This window comes from Cervus canadensis, chromosome 2, assembly GCF_019320065.1.
Source record: "Cervus canadensis isolate Bull #8, Minnesota chromosome 2, ASM1932006v1, whole genome shotgun sequence".
NCBI classification, from domain to species: Eukaryota; Metazoa; Chordata; class Mammalia; order Artiodactyla; family Cervidae; genus Cervus; species Cervus canadensis.
Window position 1 is genome coordinate 73049010 of NC_057387.1, and position 27675 is coordinate 73076684.

Genomic DNA, 27675 nt, shown 5'->3' on the forward strand with positions numbered 1-27675 from the left:
TCCTCTGACTGGTTTGGTCCTGTCACCTAGATCTCAGACAGTGCATTCAGCAGAAACGGGATTGAAGTGAGGAACCCAGCTCCGTGCCACTGTTTCCTCATGTGTAAAATGATTCATACTGTTTATCTCATTGCGTTGTTGTAGGGAAAGGTGAGTTAGGACAGGCTTGGCATGTCAGAAATGCTCCATAAATGTTAGCTGTGATCATCAACATCACGGATTCTTGACATCTGTGGTTATAATGTACCCCAGATCCTTTTCCAGTTTCCTAAATGACCAACAAAGAATGCATATGCTGGCTCCTGAGTTTCTCCAAATGACATGTTCCATGTTGAATGCAGTATTTCCTGTGTACATCATCACACTGCAAGTCAACCAACTATTCGGCTTAGCTTTCACCATGGGGGTGAGTATGTGGTGGCCAGAATTCACTGAGATGCAGTATTTTTATTACCCCATGAGTTTGTCACTGACTCAGTTGTAAGCAGAGACCAACCCAACCACATGAATGAGCAGTCCCTGGGTCCCCTCCACCCCCTGCAAAAGCCCCACAGAGCTGAGAACTTTGCCCAGAGCCCCAGCAGTGGACATGACTCAAATCTGTGGCCCAGCAAAGCTGTCAGTTCTCATGCTATGGGGTCATTTCATCTGGAACTGTTTAAACCAAGTAAGTTGGCACCATAACTGTCAGAGAGCCATTATGATTTTGCCCAAGATGTGTTTCAGAGGATGCTAGTTCCAGTGAATGTTTACAGCTGCTGAGTCTTTGCTGGGCTCTCAAGGAAGTTTGAGGAACCTTGGCATTTTAAGCAAGTTCCTTTTCTGAGGACATCTGCATCTTTCACAAGCCAACTTTGAGTTTGCAAGGGAGGAACAGGTAGGTTCTTCCTCACACTTCTTTGACCACCTACTCTTGTCTGTGTGGGACATGCTCTACTACAGTACTTTCCAGACCTTCCTCTGCACATGGTTCACCTGGGAGCTTATGTGCTGTTTCTGACTCAAGATCTCGGGAGGAGCCTGAGAGTCTGCATTTCTATCAGGCTCCCGGGTCCTGTGGAGGCTACTGGTTCCACGGACTTGGAACAGTTGGGGTTTGAGGAGATTCTTCTGAATGGTGTGTGTGCTGCGTTCACTACCCCAGAGGGCTCCTGTGACCTTCCTTTCACAGCCTTAACACTTGCTGAAGCGCTTGGAGTGTGTGAAAAGTGAGCCGAGCACCGGGCTGGAGAGGAAGCTCAGGAGAGCAAAGGGTTCCGTCTGTTTTGCTCCCAGCGATGTCTCTGGAACCGGGAGCTGAGCCCGGATCACATAGGGGCTTAGTCGCACCTGTGGAATGATGGCCTTACTAGGGAAACTCAGCCAAGATGCTCTTTTCCAGGCATCTTCTGAAACATGAGCTGTGCTGAGCTGTGATGGATTTGAGTTTTTCAGTGGGCTGAGATTGCTACAGACTCACCAAAGATTTTGAAAAGCATCCAAAGCATCTCTTTCTTAAACTTATAAATCTGACTCAGTCAGCATCTAGGTGAGGCCCCCACCTATGAGGCATGGCTGCTTTTCTTGTTATGGGAGTTTCAGCTCACGTGGTCTTTGAGCATTCATGGAGAGAGAGGGCATCCCGCTCTGGCATTTGGGGGTATGGGCTACAGGCGGCCCATTATCTTCAGAATGAAGCACTTTCTTTGAGATAGGACCAAAGTAGCCCAGGCAAAGTTCATGGGCAAATTATTAAACCAAGATCAAGGATTTGGCCTCAATCTTGTCCTGATGTTCTCATTACCAATCCAGGCAGGGAGCCAAATTCCTTGCTCTTCAAGTGTGTGTATGTATGTTTGTTTTGTTTTGATCTGGGAGAATAGAAGAAGCTATTTGTTACCATGGTAAGTACTCAGTGAGATTCTTATTTATCTTTTTGTATGGAAGTATAGTTGACTCATGATATTCTATTAGTTTTAAGTATACAATAGTGATTTAGTATTTTTTATGGATTATACTCCACTTTAAAGTGAAAGTGAAGTCGCTCAGTCGTGTCTCTTTGCGACCCCATGGACTCTGTAGCCTGCCAGGCTCCTCCCTCCATGGGACTCTCCAGGCAAGAATACTGGACTGAGTTGCCGTTTGCTTCTCCAGGGGATCTTCCTGACCCAGGGATCGAACCTGGGTCTCCCACGTTGCAAGCAGACGCTTTAACCTCTGAGCCACCAGGGAAGCCCCATACTCCACTTCAAGTTATCATAAAATATTGGTTATATTTCCTGTGCTGTACAATATAACCTTGGAGCTTTTAACCTCTGAGCCACCAGGGAAGCCCCATACTCCACTTCAAGTTATCATAAAATATTGGTTATATTTCCTGTGCTGTACAATATAACCTTGGAGCTTATTTTATACACAGTAGTTTGTGCTTCTTAATCCCCTACTCCCATCTCACTCCCTTCCTTCATCCGGTTTCCTACTGGTGATCACTATCTATCTGTGAGTCTATTTCTGTTTTGTTGTATTTGCTCATTCGTTTTATTATTATTATTTTTAGATTCCACACACAAGTGAAAATATGCAGTCTTTGTCTTTCTTTGTCTGCTTATTTCACAAAGAATAATACCTTCCAGCAAGGTTCTTAAATAGGGCAGCATGGGGGCCTAGTCCCTTCAACATCTTCCCACCTTTGAGAAACTTACAACCTTCTTAGGGAGCCCCAGCCCTCAGTACATGGGCTGTGTAGCCAGTGACCAATGGGAAGTACACTGGGTGCTTTTCAGTGATTCCTGAGCTGAGCCGATCCGAGAGGACCTCTCAGAGAAGTGAAAATGAACTGAGTCTTCAAGTGGGTAACAGGGCAGGATAAAGGACGAGTGTGTGAATGTGAAGATGAACTTCCACAAGCATTATTTGGAAAGCTGTGACTAGAGTAGCCTGCCTAGAAGATGCTCTGATATGCAATGGATAGAAAAGCAGACTGGAAGCAAAGTGTAAACAGCCTTAAATGTCAGGCCATGGGGGCTGGACACCTGGACCCATCTCTTTAGAACTGGAGTCTGGTTCCAGCAACCACTAGGCAGTCCCAGAAAGGCTCCTCTTGAGTGAGGCCAAGGGTGGGTCACCAGATTGATAGGGAGACACTGGATTCGGCCGCTAGGTACGGTTGTACAGCCTGTGCACTGCACCAGAGTGCCTGACCAAGGGAGCAGGTTCTCACTTCTCATCCAGCTGTGCTCCCTGGCATGAGGCTGCCTTCTGCTAGAGGGCCTCCTGAATCCCGTGTTCGCAAAGACACTCGCAAGCTGGTGAGCTGGCGGTGGTCAGATCCTTTCAACTCACAGCCATGGGTGTTTACATTTTCTGAGCAGCCCGGGTGTATGTTCCCAGGGTGTCCCGGGGAGGGCGCTGCTCAGCTTAGCACAGGCCGACGGAGCCCCGAACGCAGAGCTGTTCTAAGAATGCAGCCAGAACTGGAGCAAGCCGGTTTTCAGCTCCTGGGCTCCAGGACCAGCGAGCGAGTGGTCTGTACCTGTCCTCGCAACCGAATTCAACGATATCTTAACTGCGAGGAGGACTCAATTCCCAGCACGAAAGAAGTGAGACCAGAGCGTCTGCAGCCCTCAAGCTCCTAGTTAGGACCGGCAGCCCGCTGTCCTAAGGGGTTTGGGAGGAGACTTGTCCCGCAGTTGCGGGGCCGGGCAGGAGCGGAGACACAGAATCAAAGGATGGAGAGAGACGCGAGGGCTCCAAGGATGGGGCAGCAGGTGTGTCTCATCACGGCCACCGCTAGCCTTTGGGTTCTCCTGTCTCTGTGACAACCAGAAACTTTCCCCTGCGTGTTTCAAAGGCCCCCTCAGGAGGGTTGAATCATTCCCAAATGACAACTGAGCCAGCGTCCCGGCGCTAGAGGCAAGGGTCCCAGCCTCATTCAAAGGCTGCTGAGCGCAGCGCCACTGTCTCCCGCCAGGGTCTTGGTTAGGCTCCTCTGAAAAGTGAGGGTACTCTACTGACTGTGGCACAGCCCCCCAGCAAGGAGCGCCCAGGGTCCCCTCACCCCCATTATTGTCAGGGAGGTGAACCCAGCATCAGGTCCACCCCTTAGCCTGAGAAGATCATGAGTGACTTGGGTTGTTTACTGCTCCTTTGCCTTATTTTCATATTTTATCACATTCTTATGAATATTTAAACAATGTATTGTTTCATCTTGCTCGTTTTGGAAGTGTTAGGAAAAGATCATACCTTAGGTGAGTTACATTTTTAAAAAATTCAAAGCTATGTTTGTGAGATTTATTTGAGTTGATGCAAATAGCTGTAGTTCATTCATTTTCACTTTCTCACACAGGTCTCCCAGTGCACGTGGGCAAATGTCTTCAGGTATGTATTTAGGAATGAAGTGGATCGGTCAAAGAGTCAGACTTTCAACTTCTGTGCGGCACCAAATTGTTTTGCAAAGTGATTGTATGAATTTCACTGCTGCTGGCAGTGTGTGAAAGTCCCTGTTAAACCACATTCTCATAAACACCAGCTATTATCTCAATTTTCTCAATCTAGTGTGTGTAATATAGTCTTCTTGGTCTTAGTTTTCATTACCCTGATTGCTAATGAGATTAAACATAATTTCATGTTTATTTGTCATTTGTGCTTCCTCTTCTGTGAAATGCTTGTTTGTTCCTGTTCTGTTCCCACTTTCATTAAGTTGTCCTAATTTGTAGAATTAAAAAAAAATGCAATCTGAATATTAATTCCTTGTTAGTTATATCTCTTAGAATTATCTTGGTGTTTTCACTTTATGGTGTCTTTTGATAGTATTAATGTAGATGTATTATCAATGTTTTTTTTTTAATTTATTTGTTTTATTTCTTTGGTTATGCCAGTCTTAGTTGTAGTATATGGGATCTAGTTCCCTGACCAGAAATTGAACCCAGGCCCCCTTCACTGGGAGCACAGTCTAACCACTAGACCACCAGGGAAGTCCTGTCAATATTTTCATTTTTTGTTGGTAGTTTTTGTGTCTTTTTGAAGAAATCATTTTAATAAATTGCAAGGTTACAAAGGTATTTGAAATTTCTTCTAAAAACCTTTTGCATATTTAAAATTTTTATCCATTGGGAATTAACTTTTGTATATGAGAATTAGGATTACCTTTCAAGTTTTCTTATATGGATAACCAGTCACCTCAGCACGTTTTATGGAATGCTCTGCCCATGATTTTCAAGGTCACTCTCTTCATGTAGCAACTTACCATATGATAAATGTAGACCTATTTCCCTCGTTTGTTTCATTGATAAGTTTGACTATCCTGACCTCAAAACCACACTGTTTTAATAACATTAGCTTTTTAGTAAGCCTTGTAATCCAGAAAAGAAAGTTCCTTCATCCTGTTTGTCTTCAAAATGTCTTGGCTCTGCTTTACTATTTGCTCTTCTGCATAGAGAGAGAATCATATGCTAATAAAGCCATTTAACCCTTTTCTTTGCAAAAACAGTTTGGACTACTCTTTCAGTCTATTTAATAATTATAGTTACTTAGATTTCCATTTCTTCTTCAATTACTTTCATAAGCAGTATATTTTTAGGAATGTTTTCATTTCTTTCAGTGTATGGGCATAAAGTAGTTTATTCTAGTACCACTTTTTAAAAACATTTTGTAGACATGTCCCTTTGTTCATGTATATTCATTCCTTCTCTCTTCTTCTCAATCTTACCAGAGATTGATTAATCCAGTTTGAATAGTTTTTTCAAAGAACTTTTGATTTGGTAATTCTCCTGTATCATGTTCTTGTTTCATGTTACACTAATGTATGCTCTTTTCTGTGTTATATCCTCCCTTCTGCTTTCCTAGTGTTTGTTTTATCTTTCAGATTGGCTGGATTTCAATGAATTCCTCACCACCAATTTATGATTTAGCTTGCTCAGTTCTAGTAAGTCTGGTATCATGTGTTCACCTCATTTCCCTTTTCCAAAAATTTGTTGCTGTAGTTGTTTTTTCTTATATTTTACCCATATTTGTGAGCATATATCTTTTTTTTTTAATAATAGATTTTGGGAAGGGAATAAAATTGTTTATATGTAGATGTGTGTGCTTAATTTTCTGTCTTCACTTGGAACCTATAACCATTTATTAATCTTTCTTTCTCATTTATCCTCTTCTGAGTCTCACTGGGATATATTCTGTTTAGTTTCTCCAACTCTGTCTTCTACTTCGCTAATTCTCTATTCTTCTTTTTAACCTATCCCCTGGGTTTTATTTGATAATAATAATATATTTTGTTTATAAAATTATATTTAATTTTTCAACTCTACCATATTATTTTTGATGGTCTGCCCATTGCATTCTATTTCTGTGACTTTGTCATCTCTGTCTTTAAGGATTTCATACATAGTTATTTCACATATATAGTTATTTTAATATTTAAAATCTTTGAAGATCTAAATCTGATGTACGTTGTTTCTTCTGTCTCTGGCCCAAAGTTATTTGCTTTCTTATGTTTTTGTTTCTTAAATTTTATTAAGAGCTTCTATTTTGATCTTCATCTGTGGAAATCCTAGAAACCCTAATTGCTTAGTTGAGGAAGCTTTTCTCTAGAGCAGAATTGCATTTGCCAAGAGTCACAGGGTGTTGTTGCTGCTGCTGCTGCTAAGTCGCTTCAGTCGCGTCCGACTCTGTGTGACCCCGTGGACTGCAGCCCACCAGGCTCCTCCATCCCTGGGATTTTCCAGGCAAGAGTACTGGAGTGGGGTGCCGTTGCCTTCTCCATCAGAGGGTGTTACCCATATATAAAGACTTTAGTCCCCCTACTAGAATCCAGGCTTAATCTCTTCATCTTGATTCACTTAGCTTTGATTTTTTATTTTAGTGTCAGCATTTGCCAGCCCTATCTTTCTCCCGTACTTATCAGTTATCACAGTGGGTTCAGATCTTTGGGAAAGGGTGAGTGTGCGTGTGGATGAGTCATACATTGCTTCTCACAAACCTAGGAATAAAATCAAAGGTGTGTTTTATCAGGTTGTATTCATTTCATACTAGGGGAGACTCCATAGTATCTAGTCTCCATAGTGCCAGACGTGCTTTGTAGCACTTCACTATTGGATTCTACTCTCAGGGAATTTTGGTATAGCTGTTGAGGACAGAAATTATCTGGTGTTCACAGTCATCTCTACCTCCCAAGGGGTGTTTGAATACCTTTAGGTGATTCCATTTCTTTTCTTTGTATTTGGCATTTCTCTGAATCCACAGCATCTTGGTGTGAGAATTTTTCCTGTGATAAGAAAATCTCTTCAATTTTTTTCAGCTCTTTGATTTCTGTTTTTTACCCTTTTCAGAGAATGAATCTATAAGCCTATGCCATTCAGTATGATTGCCACTAGCTCCATGTGGCTATTTAAATTTAAATTAATCAGTTCTCAGTGAAAAATTCAGTTCTCAGTGAAAAATCCCAAAAGAAGGAAGGTGTTCCAAGTAACTCAGTTCAGCATATTGCTGGCTTTCTTTGAGACCAGCTCCCTTCTCTTTGGTGTAACTGTTCAGCTCTTTCTAATCAACCACAGTAGAGAAGGGAGTTGGGGGAGGGGATTGTGTCCCCTACAGAATCCAGAGCAGGGGCTCTCCTGAAGCAGGGAGAGGTGAGTACCCTGTGTGAGAGGGAGGAGGCAGACAGTCGTGGGCATTTCTAATATTCTTCATGACCTCGTTTGGTTTTCAGGACAATCCTAGAGCCTAAAGGCGTTATTATCTCCGTTTAAGACTCCTTTTAAAAGATGAAGAAACTGAGAATCTGAGCAGTAAGGTGAGTTAACCAAAGATGCACAACTGAGGTAGAAAAGCCACACACACGTACTCACAGTTTATGGAAGGATCCTTTCCCTCTTTCCTACTGAATGTCTTTGTGCATTCCTCTGACTTCCGATGTGTACTACTGATGGGTTTCCCATAGATGTAGCCTCGGAACCCAGACCTTTTTTCCCACCCCTGCTTCCTAAATCAGACGTATTCCAACTCCTTGCTCTTAAATCGGAGGTTACCTACACCCCCCACATTCTAATGAGTATAATTTACAGTTTTACACTGTAGCTAGTTTCTTAGTAATTCTTGAACAGAATTCTGAGAGAAAACTAGGATTCTTTTTTGTCTGGGATTTGGACTTCCTAGAGAGCCCAGGGCTCCTTTGATGATGTCTGCCATCATTCCATAGTTTGAAACTTGCAAAGTTGCCATTCATGACCAGTTACTTCTACCTGGGTTCTTTCTCTCCAGTGAGGCAAACCTTGGTTATGAATTTGTGGCACAGAAAACTAGATTTTCAATAAGAGTGAATAAGAATTTAACACGTGTCCTTTTTTATAGACCCGGAAGTTGTTAAAACAATTAGCACATAAACAAGGGGTACCAAACAATGTGAAAGGGCTATGCAAAATACAAAACACTCATGTTGGAAGTCTTTCTCCAAAATCCTAAACTATTATCTCTCACATGGGTAAGATAAATATTATCAGATAAACTATGATGCTTCAGTAGATCAGAGAAAGAGCAGGACCCCTCAGCCCCTCCAACTTTTCAGTCAAGGAATTAGAAAAAGAGACTAGACACTGATAAAGGGCAGATTAGACATTTATTTTCATTAAACACACTGGTCTGGATAAATTAGAGCTGAGGCGAATAGGAACATGCTGATGAGATCAATTATCCACAGGCAGTGACCTCCTGGGAACTTAAAAACCAGGAGAGGTGCCAAAGAGCCAGGAGACTGCAATCCCTGTGGTCCTGAATTTTAAAATGCTGAAGGTGAACTCATAAACGACAGCAGGTGCAGACAAGGATCTAGAAGCCCTGGACATCCACGGTCCCAAGAGAGCTGGGGTAAGGGCCACGTAATGTTGCACCTACAAAGGAGATGCAGCCGGGGGGTTCTCAGTGACTGCAGACTCCAGCGTGAGTCACCACTGGGATACGGCAGCCACAAGCTAATGTCACAGTCAGCCACGTTCACAGAACTATAGCGTTTCCAGAAGGGAGCTTGATGATCCACCCAGACTTAGTGACATCTGAAGCTCTGAGTCGTCCTCTATTGATCCTGCTATTGTATAGAGAAGAGTTTCATGACATTTACTCCAGGCAACAGGGTCTGTGCTTTGATTTTGGTTTTTTATCACGATGAGATAAACATTGCCGGGCCCTAGAGACAGCGGCTGTTCTCTTTGTTCTTAATCAAGTGCTGTGTCAGGGAACATTCTGTTTTTGTCCCTGCTGCTGCTCCCCTCCATCTGAAGGTAGGAGTCCCCAGCTGTATGGATTCTCCTGGGCCCCAGTGCCAGCGCGGCTTGTTGGTGATGAGCATCTGTGACAGAGGAAGGATGCTTCTGAGCTTATAAACAAGCCTCTGGGAGCTTAGCCAGTCGACTGCATCAATCAGGGAGTGTGCCACCCATCCCGCACCCCTTTTTTTGACTCAATATAAGGCAGATTTCTTAACAATCAGGGCTGTTTAAAAACAGAACTGGCTGCCTTGGCGAGGAGTGGGTGCCTCATCAACTGGAAATGTTCAAGAGCAAAGTATGGGTGACTCTCTGAATACAGATGTGGATCAAGAAGATGCTGGGCAGGGAGAATGTCAGGACCTCTTCCAAATCTTAACACCAGGGTCTTTCATTTAGACCACCCTGTTTTTGCTGAAGATAAAACTTTCCGAGTAGTTTGATTCTCTTCACTTGGAGTTAGCAGCCCCCTTTGAATGACAGTGTTAGGCCTCCGAATCCATTTTAAAGTAAGTCTTTGCAGATGTTCTTTTATCTCTCTCCATTGCTACTGGTGTTGCCCCCAGTCTCTCTGCAATGACCAACTGAATTCATAGGGAGGGAGAGACCCTTTCTGGGGTTTTCTAGTTTTCTGAGTCCACTGGAAGGACACCTTCTGGCCTTCTCTCTAATCCCTGTACCTTTTTCAGCAAAGGGAAGGAAAAACCACAATATGAGGAGTGCGAACAGATTGCTGTGGGAGCTCACCTGTGAGCATTCTCTCTTCCTTACCTGCTTGCTAGCTGGCTCAGTCCAAATGCAACTGAAGCAAGAGCACGAATTACTCTAATTTAGGGCAATTATAGGATTTACAAATTAAACATATTCCCAGTGGTTTCCCTAGCAACCATCTCTGAATCACACGATGAGATAAAACTATTGTTCAATTTAATTAGATTCCGCTATTAAGAGAAGTCCAACTATAATTCACAGCAAGTGCTCACCTGATGTGGGCAGAAAGTGCCCTGGGTAGCCGGGCAGGAGACCTTCATGCAGGTTCCAATTCACAGGGGTCAGATCCAGAGCAGAACACACCCTGAGACCCTGGTGACAGTTTCACAGCAACACAAAGGGGTCTGAGCAGGGCCAAGAGAAGGAAGACTCAGGTGCTTCTGAGTGAATGAAAATAAGCACAGAACAATTTGAGGCAAGGGATCTCTGTGAAGGATGCTGAGACGCAGTGAGGTCCTATGCAGGGTATGCTCACCCAGCTCTGCAGGGCTAAGGCAGTGCTTCAGGTGGTGAGGCCAAGCCAGGGACTGAGCACACGTCTTTATGCTGCCAGCCTCAGTGGGGTCTGGGAGGGCAAGCTGACAGGAGGACTTTCAGTTCTAGAGTTTTTACCTGGACCATAGAGGCTTGAGTCATATCACTTTTGAGGCCCCTTCCAGCTCTTTTGGGTAGGAGGACTTATATGGTTATGGAACAATTTAAAACTAATCATATTTATAGTCAGTTAGCTGGTAAAGAATCCGCCTGCAATGCAGGAGATCCCAGCTCAGTTCCTGAGTGGGGAAGTTCCCCTAGAGAAGGGATAGGCTACCCAATCCAGAATTCTTGGGCTTCTCTGGTGGCTCAGACAGTAAAGAACCCACCTGCAATGTGGGAGAGTTGGGTTCGATCCCTGGGTTGGGAAGATCTCCTGGAGAAGGAAACGGGTACCCTCTCTAGTATTCTTGCTTGGAGAATCCCCGTGGACAGAGGAGCCTGATGGGCTACCATTCATGGGGTCTCAAAGAGGGATTGAGCACAGCACAGAGGTGAAAAGAGAAACTATTGGTAGTCACGTGGGAGCACTTCAGCTGGACCCACAATCAAGTGACCTTCAAAACAGCATGACCCTGACCAAGTCTGGACCTGCATGTGGGTAGAAATGGAAATATAGCTCAGACACACAAGAATGGGCAACTTACCTTGAACCAATGAATTCTGGAGAAGGACACATCCCCCTAGACTGTGGACTGGGATCCAACTATTCTTCCTTCTTACAGGAAAGCAGAAGTAAAAAAAAAGTCTGCATCTAACACACAGCCAGCCTAACAGAGAGTCCAGCCTCACCAAAAAGAGAAGTCCTCCCCCAGCCCCCCACCCCGGGAAGAAGTGAAGGAGGGGGAGAAAGATGGGCACAAGCTAACTCCTGTGGACTAAAAAAGATGCACAACGTGAAGGCTGCAAGGTAAATTTTGATGGGGTCAAAATGAGGACTGCAGCCTGGGAGACAGCACCTCAGATGAAAGGATTTAGTGCTTTCCTAGAAATGAAGAGATGCAAGGATTGGGATTATGAAATCAGTTCCTGAAAATATCTAACTATCTGAAGACCTGTCCCACCAGATTCCCTGGAGCACAGAGTGCCTCACTCCACCCTGACCTCCCTCAGGGGGTGCTGAAGGTCAGCAGCTGCAGCAGCACAGAGTTCAGTCTCTGCAGCGGCCGATGGGAAATGCCCTTGTCGTTCAGTTACTAGCAAATGCACTTGGCAAGTGCCAATTTGTAGTTGACACTTCCAATACCCCAAAGAGGGCAGAGATTCCTGTTTTGTGGCGTGGCAAGAATGCAGGAGGGGAGAAAAGGGTTCCCTTAATACAGGGCAGGGGGTGTTGAATGAAATATTACAGGCACATAGCTGGCTCATGGTGGATGCCCCTCGTCTCTTCTTGCTTCTCAGACAATAGATGTCTGGCCACCCACAACCCTGTGTGTGTGCGGAGAGCCTGCAACTCTCAGCGGCTGCCGCCTACACGTATATGGGTCACAGTACCTTTGAAAATTAAAATCTGAAATTAGACAAGCCTTTTCTGTCCCATGACAGGTTTGAGTAGAGTGGAGCTATTGAGTTATTGAATTTTTAAGGGTATAATTGTTTTTTTTTAGTTTTCCAATATTTCTTATTATGACTGAACTGTATAGACTTTTATAATGTTCCTTGTAAAAGGAGAATGTGTTTATAAGCATGCATCTTGCAAAATCCTTTGCTGCCAGTCTTTCTGAACTATCACCAGTGGGAGATTCATCCTGTCTTTCTAGATTTCTTGTTCAGTTTTTCAGAGTTTCTTATTTAGTAATCAGCACTCTAGCAATGGGCTTCCCTCATAGCTCAGTGGGTAAAGAATCTACCTGCAATGCAGGAGACCCGGGTTCGATTCCTGGGTCGGGAAGATCCCCTAGAGAAGGAAATGGCAACCCACTCCAGTACTCTTGCCTGGAAAATCCCATGGATGGAGGAGCCTAGCAGGCTACAGTCCATGGGGTCGAAAGAGTCGGACACGACTTAGCAAGTAAACGACTCTAGCAGTAGCAAACCCTGATGGGTATTACATTCTGGACAATGAACAGATATTTGTCTAAGGGTCAGAGAGGGAAGAGAACACGCTCAGGAACTCACTACAGTGAGTGACTGAATTGGGTTCAATGCCACATCCATGCTGCCTTGCACTGCTTCTCATGGGCCTAGAGTGACAGTAACTGGGCTTTCAAATCCTTTCTTTCCAAGATCTGTGCCCATTTCCCCCGCCCCCCACCCCATTCCCCTCCACTAGATAATTGTGTTCATGGAGGAGAAAGACACCAAAATAAAATCTTTCTGGGGTAGAATAACACATGACTTCCTATTTTTCGAGAGTAAAGGAAAAATCTCTCTCTTTTTGTAGGTTGTTGATACCTGATAATATTTATTGGCTCCTGGCTCTGTGCCAGGCATGGTGCTGGACACTTTATGTTGCTTCATTTAGTCTTCACAGCAATCCCATGAGCAATGGTTATCATCCTCGTGGTACAGATGAGGAAAAAGAGGCTTGGAGGCTCTTTAGCTTTCTGTGCAGTCTCACCGGAAAGTGGTGGAACTTTGCCAGCTCAGACAATTTCATTTTAAATCCTTCCCAAAGCCTTTATCCTCTACCTATCCATTCCTCCTCCTACCCAAAGTTAGAGATGTATTTAAAGGAAATCCATTTTGAATTTGCATGTTCCTTGAGTGTTTGAGTTTATGAATCACTTTCCCTTGATTTCCTTCATTCTTTGCTTTCTGTACTTAACAGAGAAACAGGTGTTCGGAAAGTAAGAAGACCGTTGGGGGAAGGCAGGGTCTTGGAACCTGGAGACATGCTGGGTGCAGAGACTGGAGGCCCATCCTTTGCATCTCCTCCCTAGACCAGCTGTAGGAGGAGTGTTGGTAAGAGCAGCAGATAGGAGCCAGTGACTTGGCTTAGCTGTGCAAATTTGGCCACTGGATTTCCACTCTCTGGTTATAGTCTTCTGCACTGTAGTACAAGCAGGATGGGGTTAATGAATGCTGAATTTCCTCTGAGCATCCAACCTAGGTAACTCAATCCCACACCACTGAGAGACACTGCTAGGAAATGCAGTGTTTTCTCTGAGCAACTGTTTCAGCTTGTCTGTTTGGCAAATGCTCATATAACATATACAGCTAGCTACTGTATACTGTTTTAGGCACTTTATAAACATCAGCTTTTCTAATCCTCCCAATACCATGTGGTAGGTATTCTAGAATATTATTGTTATTATCCCGTTTATAGGCAAGAGGGCTGAAGCACACGGTGATTTACTCAAGGTCCCAAAGCTAGTAAGACCGGAGTCAAGTTGAATCTGAGAAGTCCAGCTCCAGAGCCCATGTTCTTACTTTGTTCTTCACTCTCTCATGGAGAGTGGGATTGACTGTGTAACTGATCAAGTGTCTCTCTCTAAATTAACATCCCAGCTTCCATGTTACCTCTCACATGTAGAAAGTGTGCAGACCTTGGAAATGTGTGCTTTAGGTATTAGCTTCACCCTGAGCTTCATTCTGCCTGCTTGTTTTCATCTCACTCTTCACCACGCCAGATTTTTTTCCCCGTTTATGAGAATACCTCTTTTTGTTGTTGTTTAGTCACAAAGTCACGTCTGACTCTCTGCGACCCTGTGAACTGCAGCATATAGGCTTCCCTGTCCTTCATTATCTCCGTGAGTTTGCTCAAACTCATGTCCATTGAATCAGTGGTGCCATCCAACCATATCATCCTCTGTTACCCCCTTCTTCTTTTGCCCTTAGTCTTTCCCAGCATCAGGGTCTTTTCTAGTAAGTTGGCTCTTCACATCAGGTGGTCACACCACTCACCAAAACATCCTTTTGGGAAGATGGTAAGTAATTTTAAGAATAATAATAAAAAGAAATATACAGGTGATTCAAGTATAAAATAATATACTTGAATATTATATATATATATAATAATAAAATAAATATAAAGGTGGTGCAAGTTTGGAATCCTAAGAGGCTAACTGTATCCTACAGGGTCTATGTGGTGCTTCCGCAGAGTTTGGGAGAAACAGTTGGGTAAGAGGCAGCTCTACCTCAGAGGAACAGAGTATAGGTTCTCTGAAAGGATGCATGCTTCCTGGCTGGAGGCGGGGGCTATTGGAAATTTTGTTGGATGTGGGGGGATTGATTATTGCAAAAATTGGGGGGTGCTATTGGGATAAACTGGGCAAGGGGAGACAGTCCCATACAAATTAAAAATGTCCCATTAGAAATATATGGATATAAAAATCTCTATGGTTACAAGAGCCTAGCACCTAACTCTATTTTACATACATTTAAAAGAAAGTTTTACAGGGTTTTGACATAGACTGAATTTTCCAGGAATGCAGCTCCCGTATAAATTAAGAGAAGAGTGCACATCATTTGTTTCAGAACTTTACTAAGAATTGCCCCCCACTTTGGAATATTCCAGGCTTCTCTGGTGGTTCAGACAGTAAAGAATCTGCCTTCAATGCAGGAGACCTGGGTTTGATCCCCAGGTGGGGAAGATCCCCTAGAGAAGGAAATGGCTACCCACTCCAGTATTCTTGCATGGAGTATCCTATGGACAGAGAGGCCTGGCAGGCTACAGTCTATAGGGTCGTAAAGAGTTGGACATGACTGAGCAACTAACACTTTCACTTTTTAGACTATTCCGTTATCAACAACAGTACTTCTGGTATCTGAGTTAGCAATGCAATACACTTGTATCAGTTTGCATTTGCAGCTGTTGTATTCATACTGATTCTACTTATACATACACACACACGCACACAAACACACACACACACAAGTATGCTCATTTAGTCTTAACCTCAAAGTGTTAAATATACATAATAGTAATCATTATTTAAGTGTTGTCATCTCACACGTACAGGTTTGCTTATTATAACTGGGACCTAGCATCTGCCAACTTTATTGTGTTTCTAGTGTAGTCAGGCCTGAACATCTCTAGGTAAAAATACATATGCTTTTATTATAAATTACTTTTCATTTGTTGATTTTTTTTTTCATTTGTTGATTTTTGATTCAAGAGGATATTGTATTATTTTCTAAAAATTTAGACTATTTGTGAATTTCTTTCAAGATAGTGAAGGGGGAGCTAACAAATGTATATTTAAGGTGATGGTGTTATGTCTGATAGGTTTGACATATGCTATCTCTTTTGAGGCCATGGCCTCAAAGACAGGCTCCCTGCATGTCAAGGGTCTCCTTCAACTGTGTACTTCCCAGCTTAACATGACAGTAAGTAGCAATCTCAAAAATGACAGAATGATCTCTGTTTGTTTCCAAGGCAAACCATTCAATATCACAGTAATCCAAGTCTATGCCCCGACCAGTAATGCTGAAGAAGTTGAAGGTGAATGGTTCTATGAAGACCTACAAGACCTTCTAGAACTAACACACAAAAAATATGTCCTTTTCATTATAGGGGATTGGAATGCAAAAGTAGGAAGTCAAGAAATACCTTGAGTAACAGGCAAATTTGGCCTTGGAATACAGAATGAAGCAGGGCAAAGGCTAATAGAGTTTTGCCAAGAGAACACACCAGTCATAGCAAACACTCTCTTCCAACAACACAAGAGAAGACTCTACACATGGACATCACCAGATGGTTAACACCGAAATCAGATTGATTATATTCTTTGTAGCCAAAGATGAAGAAACTCTTTACAGTCAGCCAAAACAAGACCAGGAGCTGACTGTGGCTCAGATCATGAACTCCTTATTGCAAAATTCAGACTTAAATTGAATAAAGTATGGAAAACTACTAGACCATTCAAGTATGACCTAAATCAAATCCCTTATAATTATACAGTGGAAGTGAGAAATAGATTCAAGGGATTAGATCTGATAGACAGAGTTCCTGAAGAACTATGGACGGAGGTTTGTGACATTGTACAGGAGGCAGTGATCAAGACCATCCCCAACAAAAAGAAATGCAAAAAGGCAAAATCGTTGTCTGAGGAGGCCTTACAAATAGCTGTGAAAAGAAGAGAATTTAAATGCAAAGGAGAAAAGGAAAGATATACCCATTTGAATGCAGAGTTCCAAAGAGTAGCAAGGAGTGGTAAGAAAACCTTCCTCAGTGATCAATGCAAAGAAACAGAGGAACACAATAGAATGGGAAAGACTACTCTTCAAGAAAATTAAGAGATATCAAGGGAGCATTTCATGCAAAGATGGGCACAATAAAGGACAGAAATGGTATCGACCTAACAGAAGCAGAAGATATTAAGAAGAGGTGGCAAGAATACACAGAAGAACTATACTAAGAAGATTTTCATGACCCAGATAACTATGATGGTGTGATCCCTCATCTATAACAAGACATCCTGAAGTGTGAAGTCAAGTGGGCCTTGGGAAGCATCACTACGAACAAAGCTAGTGGAGGTGATGGAATTCCAGTTGAGCTATTTCAAATCCTAAAAGATGGTGCTGTGAAAGTGCTGCACTCAATATGTCAGCAAATTTGGAAAACTCAGCAGTGGCCACAGGACTGGAAAAGGTCAGTTTTCGTTCCTATTTCAAAGAAGGGCAATAACAAAGAATGCTCAAACTACCACACAATTGCACTTATCTCACACGCTAGCAAAGTAATGCTCAAAATTCTCCAAGCCAGGCTTCAACAGTATGTGAACTGTGAACGTCAGATGTTCAAGCTGGATTTAGAAAAGGCAGAGGAACCAGAGATCAAATTGCAAACATCTTTTGGATCATAGAAAAAGTGAGAGAGTTCCAGAAAAACAGCTACTTCTGCTTTCTTGACTGTGCCAAAGCCTTTGACTGTGTGAATCACAGCAAACTGTGGAAGATTCTTCAAGAGATGGGAATACCAGACCACCTGATCTGCCTCCTGAGAAATCTGTATGCAGGTCAAGAAGCAACATTTATAACGGGACATGGAACAATAGACTGGTTCCAAATAGGGAAAGGAGTACGTCAAGGCTGAATATTGTCACCCTGCTTATTTAACTTATATGCAGAGCACATCATGCGAAATGCTGGACTGGATGAAGCACAAGCTGGAATCAAGATGGCCAAGAGAAATATCAATAACCTCAGATATGCAGATGACACCACCCTTATGGCAGAAAGTGAAGAAGAACTAAAGAGTCTCCTGATGAAAGTGAAAGAGAAGAGTGAAAAAGTTGGCTTAAAACTCAACATTCAGAAAACTAAGATTATGGCATCCGGTCCCATCACTTCATGGCAAATAGATGGGGAAACAATGAAAACAGTGACAGACTTTATTTTCTTGGGCTCCAAAATCACTGCAGATGGTGACTGCAGCCATGAAATTAAAAGACACTTGCTCCTTGGAAGAAAGCTGTGACCAACCTAGACAGCATATTAAAAAGCAGAGACATTACTTTGCCAACAGAGGTCCATCTACTTAAAGCTTTGGTTTTTCCAGTAGTCATGTATGGATGTGAGAGCTGGACTATAAAGAAAGCTGAGTGCCGAAGAATTGATACTTTTGAACTGTGGTGTTGGAGAATACTCTTGAGAGTCCCTTGGACTGCAAGGAGATCCAACCAGTCAATCCTAAAGGTAATCAGTCCTGAATATTTGTTGGCAGGACTGATGCTGAAGCTGAAGCTCCAATACTTTGGCCACCTGATGTGAAGGACTGATTCCTTGGGAAAGACCCTGATGCTGGGAAAGATTGAAGGCAGGAGGAAGAGGGAACGACAGAGGATGAGATGGTTGGATGGCATCGCTGACTCAATGGACATGAGCCTGAGTAAGCTGCAGGAGTTGGTGATGGATAGGGAAGCCTGGCGTACTGCAGTCCATGGGGTTGCAAAGCGTCTGACACGACTGAGCGACTGAACTGACTGAAGTAGCATTTGGTCAATGTGTCATGTGTTTCCCCTTCATTCCTCAAGTAACTTGTTGAATGCTACCAGCTTATAGACACTGTGCTAGGTGCTACAAAGACAGTTGGCTTAAACTCAACTAATGCTACAGAATTAACAAGAGGAAAATATAAACAATTTTCGCCAATTTGAAATTTTACGACATGTATTCCTTAAAATCATTACTTACTGAAACTGAGTGAAGTCGCTCAGTTGTGTCCAACTCTTTGTGACCCCATGCTCTGTAGCCTACCAGGCTTCTCTGTCCATGGGATTTTCCAGGCAAGAGTACTGGAGTGGGTTGCCATTCCCTTTTCCAGGGGATCTTCCTGACTCAGGGATTGAACCTGGGTCTCCTACATTGTAGGCAGATGCTTTACCGTCTGAGCCACCAGGGAAGCCCTACTGAAATTGACCCAAAAAGATATAGAATATATGAATTAGTCCTATAAATATTTTAAAAAATCTAATTCCAAGTGTCTTTCCCAGAAAGAACAGTTTGGCTTCACTAGTGAATTACACCAAACATGTAAGAAAGAATAATTCTAATTCCATGAAAACTATTACAGAGAGTAAAGAGGAAAAACTTCCCAATTTGTTTTATGAGATCATATAACCTTCATAGCATAAACTTGATGTCAAAAATCATAGGCAAATATTACTCATGAACATACATGTGTGTATTCTAAAGAAAATATTAGCGAACTCAATCCAGCAATATATAAAAAGTGCAATTCATCAAAATCAAGTTGCATATTTTGTAGGAATGCAAGAGTAGTTTAACATCGGAAAAAACAGGCAGTGTAATTCACTGTATTAAAAGTAAGAAAGCTATAAATCTTTTGGACATTTCAATAGGTGAAATATTTAATTAAATTCAACATCTATTCATGAGAAAAAAACTTATAAACTAGAAACAGAAAAGAATTTCCTTATTTCCATAAGGGTTAGTTAAAAAAAAATACATACCATATAGTGAAGTGTTGAAAGCTTTCTCTTTGAGACTACAGATAAGACTAGAGTGCCCGGTATCACCAATTCTGTGAAGCATTTTACAGAAATCCTAGCAAGTGCAACAAGAACAGAAAAGATAAAATGAATGTAACATAAGAAGTAAAACTATTGTTATTTACAACTATTGTTGTATGAAGTAAAAATTAATTTGCAATTAAATTACCAGAAATAATAAGTGAGTTTAGCATAGTTTGTGACTACAAAGTCAAGGTACAAAATCAATTACAGCAGTAAAAATTAGAAAATAAAAATTTTAAACACATATCATTACAGTAGCAACAAAAGCATCAAATACCTGTGAATAAATCTTACAAAATACATGTAAGAACTCTGCTCAGATGATAATACAATATTGAGAGAAATTAATGAGGACCTATATGAGTAGAGAAATAGCCAATGTTTATTCATTGAAAAACCCTGTAATACATTAACTCCATGACTTACAATCCTGATCAAAATCACAGTAGTATTTTTTAATAAAAAACTTATGAGCTGCTCCTGAAATATACATGGAAATAAAAAGGGCTACTATGAAAGAATAAGGCCAAAGAAGTTGCATTCTAGATGTCAATACTTATTATAATGCTGTAATAATTAAGACAGTGTGATATAGGTATAAAGGTAGACAAATAGACCAAGAGTCCTCAAACAGATCCACACATACTTGGACATGTGATCTTACAAGTCCACACTAAAAAAGCAGTGGGAAGAGGATGGGTCAATCAGTGTTGTTGTCTTTTGGATAACTGTATGGGAAAAAGAAAAGAAACTTTATTATTATGTTGCAACATACATAAAAATCAATTTTCAATTGATGGTAGCTCTAAATGTGAAATTTCTATAAGATAAAAAAAAATCTTCATGATGTGAAGGTAGAGAAAAGTACTTATTAAATGAAATACACTCATCAGCAACAAAGGAAATATTGATAAATTGGACTACATTAAATTAAGAACTTTTATCAAATGATATCACTGTAAGAGTGAAAAAGTAAGCCACAGAGTAGGAGAAGGTACATGTGACATATTTTACAAAGGACTTGTGTTCAGAATATGTGAAAAACTTTTTCCAAATCAGTAAGTAATATATATAATTCAGGATATCTTCTCTAGGAAAGAAGATATCCAAATAGCTGATACACCTATCAAAGGTGCGTGACCTCATCAGTAATCAAAGAAATACGCACTGGAACAGACACCTACCCAGTGACCAGCAGCTCTCCTCCTAGGCGTGTACACAACAGAAGTGCAAGCACAAGTGTACAAAGACATTTTTGAGAATGTTTATTGCAGCATTATTTGAAACAGCCCCACGTTGGAAGCGACCCAAAAGCCCATTCATAATAGAAATTATAGTATACTCATTCAGTGAAATCGTCTTCAGCAATTATGATGGAAAAAACCATGGCAACATACAACACGAACAAATCTCACAAACATTATTTTGAGCACAGAAGTCCAATGCAAAAGAATATATATACTGCATGATTTCATTTATATAAGGTCAAAAACACAACTATAGCTTTGGAAGTCTGTGTAGTAGTTAAATAGGGAGAAAGCAGTTTTGGAAAACAGGCCCGTGCTTGGCTTTGGGAGGTGCTAAAAATGTCCTATTGATTATGGTGATAGATTATATCAAGTTGTATGCTTATGATTTGTACATTTTTTTTAGTGAGGTATATTTCACTTCCCTGGTTTCTCAGAGGTTAAAGCATCTGCCCACAATGTGGGAGACCCAGGTTCGATCCCTGGGTCAGGAAGATCCCCTGGAGAAGGAAATGGCAACCCACTCCAGTATTCTTGCCGGGAGAATCCCATGGACAGAGGAGCCTGGTGGGCTACAGTCCACGGGGTCACAAAGAGTCAGACGCGACTGAGCGACTTCACTTTCATATTTCAACTTAAAAAAAAAAAAACTCACCTGTGCCCTAATCAGACCAATCTTATGGAATTGTTTGTTTATACTGTCAGTTATAATAAAATAATAGTTACTGTGACAATTTATGCTGATGAAACAAAACACTGATGAAACAAAAGTGAGAAATTATCTATGACTACTAATCGTTAATAAAATAATAAAGATGAACTCGTGGAAGAAAAGCTACACGTAGAATGTAACCTTAAGACTTTGTGGAAGGAGGCTCAATAAAGATCCAACACTTTAGAAAAAGGCTGCCCGTCTGACTAAAGACTTTGGGCCCGGCTGGTGTTCAGGCACACTCTGTGCTGGCCTCTGAGTCTCCGGCTGGTTCGCACCCAACCTACACCTCCTCTGGTCCCCACAAGTCTTTTCTCTTAGTCTTGGACCAAATGAAGGCAGAATTCTCTGAGCACTGACTGGCTCATAGAACTGAAATGTCTCCAACAACACAGAGCTGCAAATTGCTGTGATTCATCCTGAGAGCAGGCAGCCCTTGGAGAGCTTTGTGGTAAGAGAAAGACACGGGCCAGAACCCTTCTGTGTGGCCACAGCCTCCGTCATCTACACGTGGGATGAGGAGACCTGGGTTTTAAATTTTAATCTGAGGGCGCAGATTAGTACCTGGGCTGTTTTCCTCTGTGAGGTTTTTGCCTTTGCTGTTGCCACTGCTATTATTGTCATAAGAGAAAGAGAAGGAGGGAGGGAGAAATCTCATATTCCCTTGCCTGGATTTCAAGACCCTTTTAATCATTCCCCCAGCTACCTTTTAAACATATCTCCCACTGATCCCCTGGGTGGTGCCTGTATTAATCGAACAAAAGTAACCACTGCAAAATACCGTGTGCTTCGTGCTTTTAAGAATTTGTCCATGCTTCACCCATTCATTTCTACTTGGATGAACCAATTCCACCTTCAAGGCTGAATTCAATGCAGCTTCTACCAGAAGGGTTTACTGACCATTTGCAGCCCCCGTGAGGGCTCTTTCCTGCTAACTCCGGTGACTATTTACTGACCATTTTCCACACCCTAAATCAAAATGCATAGTCTTCAGGGGATTTATCTACCATCTATGAGTATGAACAGCTATCTGTGAGCTGTTTGAAGCTGGGAATAATAGAATTTCACATCAATAATTTTTTCCTGCTGTTAAAATACATAGCATGTGCCAGGCACTATATTAAGTACTTCATCTACATTATTTCACTGACTCCTCATGATAATTCTGATAGGTAGATGTTATTAAATACCTGATCAAGGTTATTCTGGAGACAACAAACTGCAGAGCCAGAACTCACAACCAACTCATGACTCTTCACGTCACGCTCCCTTCTCTGTCACAGAGCTGCTCACGGACAAGAGGTGTAGGTGAGCTAAGGCAGATGGTACAGAGAGAAGTGAGAAATGAGGCTGGGCCTGACCACGGGGTTTCACCCATGTCAAATCAGCGCATGCTCATCTGGAACGCTGTCCAGCAGGCAGCGGAAATACACTGTGTATGAGAAAGAAGACCTCAATGAACCTTCTGGAAATACAGATCAGTAGGTCCTACACCACCTTCAGAGTTAGCACAGTGACTGCAGGCATAGACTCTAGAGCCAGACTGCATGGATTTGAATCCTGGCTACCTCACTTATCAGACATACTGCTTTAGGTAAGTTACTCACCCTCTCTGAAGTCATTTGTCCACTCTGTGCCTGTTTTTTTAATCTGCAAAATGGAGATGATAGGATTTACCTCATGTGCTGTTGTGAAATAACACATGGGAAGAGTTCTGCAGGGCACCAAGGACACAGTAGGTCCGTGGGAGAGTGGGCTCTTCCTCTCCTTCTCTGTTTGGGCCTCAATGTCCCATCTGTAAATGAGAGTGGGACCAGTTCACCCATAGGGTAGACACTATAGCATCCATCTCAGCTCTCCTCTTAGATTTTATGAGTTCTAGGAAAGTCAAGACCCTGCTGCTAACTTGCTACATCAGCGGACAAACCATTTAAATGGAGAAGCACTTATATGACCTTGAACTTTTTGTCTCCAGGCCTCAGTGTCTCCACCCATCCTTTCTGCTTCACTCTTTTAGGACCCCAAACAGAAGAGTGCACACCTCTGAGATGAAAAGCATTTCTGGAGCCCCCAGACCCAGAGTGGTAGGAGGAAGAGTGTATGGAGTGTTAGAAGCGGGACTGTTTTCCTCTCTCAGGCCCTGGGCCCCAGATCTAGAACTGTGACCTCCCAGCTCATGGTCAAGTTGTCCTTGAAGGTACGGTCCAGGTGAGGCATTTTTGAGGTTAGCTCTGTGAAGGGGGAGTGGGTGGGAAGCTAAGAAGACTACATCCACAGGCGTGTGGGCCACAGGGAATCTTTCTCAGGTGCACTCTAGGCCCTCATAACTCTGCCTCCTTCCCCATCCCATTCTTGGATGAAGACAACTGGCATTTTCAACATCTGATATAAAGGATGGTATGGATGTAGGTTAGGCCTCACTCCAGCCTAGTTACTACACTTTAACCCCTTAAATCCGGGGTTCAGAAGACACTGATGTATGCAGGCTTCCCATGCAGGTTTACCCCAATCCCATTCCCAGTGCTTCAGGTGACAGTTCTATCAAATATCTTGCCCCAGCCAAACAGGACTCGCCAGTCTGCTTGTCTCCAATATCTTTCTTCACACAGCCAATGTCACATGCTTTAGTTTTCTGTTATGGGAGCACCAACTTCAAAGTACCAATTTCCAGTGTGGTTAGGGTAGCCTGAGCTATGCTGGGATTGCAAACAGGCCCAAGCACGTAATGACTCAACAGGAAAACTGTACTTCTCCCTTGTCTCCAGGTCTAGCGGGCTGGAAGATCCTCTGGAAGCAGTGATTCAGGAAACACGGCTCCATCTATCCTGTGGTTCTACAACCTTCAGTGCATGGTACTCAGAGTGAACTTGGGGGTTCTCTCCCTTCCAGTCCAGAAGAGAGAGAGAGTGAAATAGACCTGGAAGTGTCATCTTCCAGTGATGACTTTCATGCATGACGTTCTGCCTGGAACTCAGTCATACAGTGCCAGCTAATATAATAGAGGCCAGGGAGTGGAGTCCAGCTATGTGGACAGGAAGAAGAGGTCCTCTAGTCCCTGCTACTTGTTACCTGTGGTGTTGGTACAAATCCTATCTATTCTACCTCTAAAAATTTTTCTCTCTTCTCTATTTACAGTATAGAGAAGATTTAAAATTTCTATCCTTTCATAAGCCTTTCAACTTCTTTTTTCTGTTTTTATCTTCCCAATTTCCTTTAAATAGTTGCCATGTCTAATATAACTTAGACATAATCATATTACTCTCCTTACCCCAAAGTATCCATATCCTCTACACCTATGCTCATAGAATAAAGCACAAACTCTTTAGCCTGGTACAAAAGTTCTGCTCACCAAGTGCACACATACAATTCACACACAAATGAATTCTGTTTCCTATGCCCTGTTCTTTCCTTTTCCATGTAGTGCATGTGATGGTCCTTCAGCCTTCTCTGTCTCTTAAAACCATACTCACATGTCCTACCCTCCATGAAACTGTCCTCAAGTTGCCTGGTTGAAATTCTTTCTTCCAGTGTTCTCATGCATGCTGCCTGCTCAGTCGCTTCAGTTATATCCAATTCTTTTGCGACCTTATGTTCTGTCCATGGGATTCTCCATGCAAGAATACTGGAGTTGGTTGCTATGCCTTCCTCTGGGGGTCTTCCCAACCCAGGGATCCGAACTTGCATCTCCTGTGTCTCCTGCATTGCAGGTGGATTCTTTACCCACTGAGCCATCTGGAAAGCCCAGTGTTCTCATAGCCCTTTGTTAACCTCTGCATTTGATTCTTAATGTTGTCACTATGTTATGTTAACAGTATTCTCACATTTTGTGGTCAAGGACATATGTGTATCAGCAAAGAGCAGAACCAATTGGAAATTTACAAATATTCACATGTGTCCATGTTATACAGGAAAACAAAAGTAGCATTCTTTGAGTCTTGTCAATTTAAAACTTTATCAAGTCAGTTTCTTCTTGTGGTCTTTATGAGTCAGAAGGAAGCATCACTCCCACTGTTGGTGCAAGAGAAGGGAAACCTCTTCTCACTCTTTTCTAAGAATACTTTGATTAATTGTAAAGATTTCATGGTTTAATACACAACTTAGTGACTGAACAGCAATGACATGTTTTAAGGCCAGTCTCTGTAATTTCATTAATTAATCTTAAAATTTAAAAGCAGGCTTGTAAGTATAGGATGGAAAGGGAGAAAGAGAAGAATAACTTGATAGTGAAGAAAGCAGACAAACCTCTCCACCAGGTGATCAAGGATAATATCCGCAGTGATGAGTCATGCTGATGGTGTGCCCTTGGTGTGGTATGATGAGAATGATACTGTGCCTCTGCGGTCCTCCTCCCAAAACATTACCCAGTCTGATTAGGAGAAAAACATCAGACAAGCCCCACTTGAGAGATATTGTACAAAATATCTCACCAGTAATCTTCAAAACTGTCAAGGTCATCAGAAATAGGGAAAATCTGAGAAACTTTGTCACAACCAAGAGTAAACCAAGGAGACATGATAACTAAATATAATGTGTTAAATGGAATAGGATCCTGAGATACAGGAAGGGCATTAGGAAGGAAAATGAGGCCATCTTAATTAAAAAATGAACTTGAGTTAATAATCACATATCAATATCAGTTCTTTATTGTGACCGATGTACCATGATAATGTAAGATGGTGATAATAGAGGAAACTGGCTGTGGGACATATGGGAAGTGTTCACACTGTCTATGATGATTAATTTTATGTGTCAACCTGGCTAGACCATGGTACCCAGTTATTTGGTCAAACACAACTCTAAATGCTTCTATAAAGATTTTTTTTAGGTGTAATTAACATTAAATCAGTAGACTTTGAGTAAAGCATATTACTCTTCATCACGTGGGAAGGTCTTTCCAATCAGTTGAAGTTGTTAAAAGACGGAAGTCCTCTTAGTTGAAACTGGGATGAAGTATGGTCTTGAGTTCATAGTCATGTATTAACATTGGTTCATTAATTGTGACAAATGTACCATACAAATATGTTAATAACAGGGGAAACTGGCTGTGGGCTGTATGGGAACTCTCTTTACTATCTTTGTGATAATTCTGTGAGCCTAAAACTGTTATAATATTTTAAAATCCTTAAAAAAAAATCAGACTTGCAGAATTCAACTTAACTGGCAGAAGTATGATTTTGTGTTTAAAACAGTGAAACAAGGAACATATATCATTGTGTTCCACAATAGCATTCTGAGTCCTGCTAAATTGACACAATGGGGTAAAAACTTATTTCTCTTTATTAACTTGTACAAAGAAATGCTTTTGTTCAGCCAATGAGTGTTTTACAGTTAAACACTGTACGTGGGAGAAAATCAAAAGGGAATGCATTGTAAAACTAAACTCCTTTACTTAAAAGGGGCCTAAAATGTGTTTCTTGTTTTTAATGGGGATAATTATTTTCAGTCTTTAATAATCATTCCTCTTTCTAGGCAGCTCTTGCTGCCACTTTAATAGAACACAGTGGCACAGAGAGAACTGGGAACAGGGGCAAGGGAGATTTTGGACAGAAAGGTCTTTGCTCTGTCTGACAGGTAACACTCAGAACACTGGGGAAGTTGAAATGAAGCCATTCATTCAGAACTATGTCTTGTTTGCCTTCTATACACCAGGGTGTGAGGGCTGGGAAGACCCAGAGGAATCGGGTGGAGAGGGAGGTGGGAGGGGGGATCAGGATGGGGAATACATGTAAATCCATGGCTGATTCATGTCAATGTATGACAAAAACCACTACAATATTGTAAAGTAATTAGCCTCCAACTAATAAAAATAAATGAAAAAAAAAAAAAAGAAAATGAATCATTTACAGATGCTGCTCTCAGCACCTCATCATTGTTCAGGATTGTAACATATACACGATATATATAAGGATATAAAACCATATATCCTTATATAAATTACATCTGTATAAGAAATATAAATTGTGTGTGTATATATATATCCTGTATAGCTCACTGTCTTTCCTTGCCTCCCATAGGCAGCTGTTCTAATGTGTTTAATATGTATCTTATATGTATGTATGTGTTCCTGCAAAAATGTATATTATTGTTTGGTGAGCATATATCTTTAATTTATGTAAATAGTGAGGTGCCACATTATCTTAACCTATTTTATTACTTTTTTATAGTAAGCACTATGTTTTTAACCCCTATCTTTGTTGTTAGTGAATACATAATCTTTAACCTATAATTGCTACATAATATTATAAGAAAGAAGGAAA

At 41.8% G+C, this 27675-nt stretch overlaps 1 long non-coding RNA gene across 1 annotated transcript; it reads left to right on the forward strand.

Annotated features, from left to right (window-relative positions):
• The first annotated feature begins 1 nt into the window (after position 1).
• LOC122436844 lies at positions 2–27187 on the forward strand. The gene is made up of 8 exons (XR_006268142.1): positions 2–877; positions 4325–4356; positions 7685–7768; positions 8672–8838; positions 11264–11448; positions 13309–13442; positions 23436–23626; positions 24184–27187. It is a non-coding gene; the product is annotated as an uncharacterized LOC122436844 (long non-coding RNA).
• The last annotated feature ends 488 nt before the right edge of the window (positions 27188–27675 follow it).